Here is a 1,832-nt window from a genome sequence, read left to right on the forward strand (position 1 = left end):
TACACACGGAAAGGTGTGCCCAGGGAGGAGGAAGCTGACCCTACCAGGAAACGCCCTGGCATGGCATGTCCCTGGTCTCGCCTGCTGGCTCTGAGCACTGTCCTCTGAGTCTAGCCTCTGCGGGTTCAGAGCACGCTGCTGTCCCTCTGTTCTCATCAGAATGACCGAAGCGAAATGGTACCGAAGCCCGAGACTGCAGAGGGAAGCTGGGGCTGTGTTCCAACTCCCTCCTGCCAGAGTTCACAGCAAACCCCTGGGGCCCGTATTCCACCTTTTTTCTTCTTAAAATTGTAATGTACTGCAGATTCTGACCTCCTCCCCTGCTTCTGAAACCCCTTCATTTTAGTTCTTCCCCAAAGGGCCCATTTAAATCATGACTTGCCGTCGGCGATGATCGGGTCTGAACAGCTTTAAGGAGAAGTGACCCCTGAGCTGGTTCAAGTTAACATGTTCTTTTGTTTCGAAATTTCATGCTTATTTTTTCTGGTTAGAACTCCAGTCCAGAGCCCGTGTTCTGAGGGCACATCCGAGCGACAATCTCAAGCCAGAGAGCTCATGAAAGATGTTTGTCTTGGCTCAGTCACCTGAACTGGGCAGGGACTTCAGGAGAGCAGAGATGACAGATTAGAGTCAAAGACAAGGCCGGCCAGCCTCCAATCCCGGCACCGCCTCGCTGGTCCCGGCTGGCCTTGGTTTGCACCTCTGTGGCCTTTGATGTTGGTTTATCTTCCGCCCAACAAGGACGGCGGCGGCTGGTCTGCGTAGACCTGGGAACTGAAAGTCTCTCTGAGCAGATGTCGAGGCTGTATTCGGGGTCCACCTCCAGGCCATCCACAGCCCGTCTCTCACCTACCAAGTGCAGAACCCCAAGGAACTATGATAAGACCCCCTCCACCCCCGCCTTCCCTGACATCCGCACTCCTACCTAGAACCCTCCTCTGCTATCGCCAACGAGACCCTCCTCAACGACCGCAGCAGCAAGATCCTGGAGCCCTTCTTCCCGAAGGTCAAGCCGGGGCCTAGGGCTTCCAGTCAGGTAAGACGACCGAGTCTGGACTCAGGCCATAACACCGTACTGACTGCGTTTGGGACTTTGTGGGTGGGCATGGACTCTAATTTCCACAACTGCTGGCTTTCTGATGGCCAATTGTGCGGAGTGCCCCATCGCCTGCTGTGTGCCCAGCACACGGGTTACTGGGAAGGCCTGGGCTGGGTCAGGCTCTTTGGTCCTAACCACAAACAGGGCTGTCTGCACGGCCTTGCACAGGCTGCATGGCTGGGCCTCGGTTCCTCTTCTGGAAAAGGACAAGCACAGCCCAACTGTGGACTGCACTGAGGATCAGAGGAAATGTCCGAGGATTCCGGGACACGGAGCAGCCGCCTGGCGCTCGGTGAGCCTCCCTGTCCTCGTGATGGCTCATTTCCGAGTACAGATCACTCATGTGCTTGCAAAGATCGTCCATAGAACGCTCTGGAAGAACGTGGTCTTGGAATAGCGGTCTTGGAGTCAGAGGGGGGTTCTCACCCTGGTTCGTCATAGTGTGGAGTGACCTTGTCATGCACAATGGCTCTGGGCCGTGCTTTTATGACGGGAAAGGGAGAAATCTTAGTAACTGCTTTCTCGTGGAGGGGAAACCATTCCTTCCCAGTGGTGGAGAGATGACCCTGAGGCGGAGGGGGATGACCGTGCCATGGAGGGGGATAGCCGTGCGGGAGGAGGTAACCGTGGGGTGGAGGGATGACCATGCTGACGAGTGGGGAGTGACCGTGCGGTGGGGGATGACCATGCTGACGAGTGGGGGGGGACCATGCAGTGGGGGGTGACCATGCTG

The sequence above is a fragment of the Tupaia chinensis genome, unplaced genomic scaffold (assembly GCF_000334495.1).
Source record: "Tupaia chinensis unplaced genomic scaffold, TupChi_1.0 Scaffold000161_3, whole genome shotgun sequence".
NCBI lineage: Eukaryota > Metazoa > Chordata > Mammalia > Scandentia > Tupaiidae > Tupaia > Tupaia belangeri.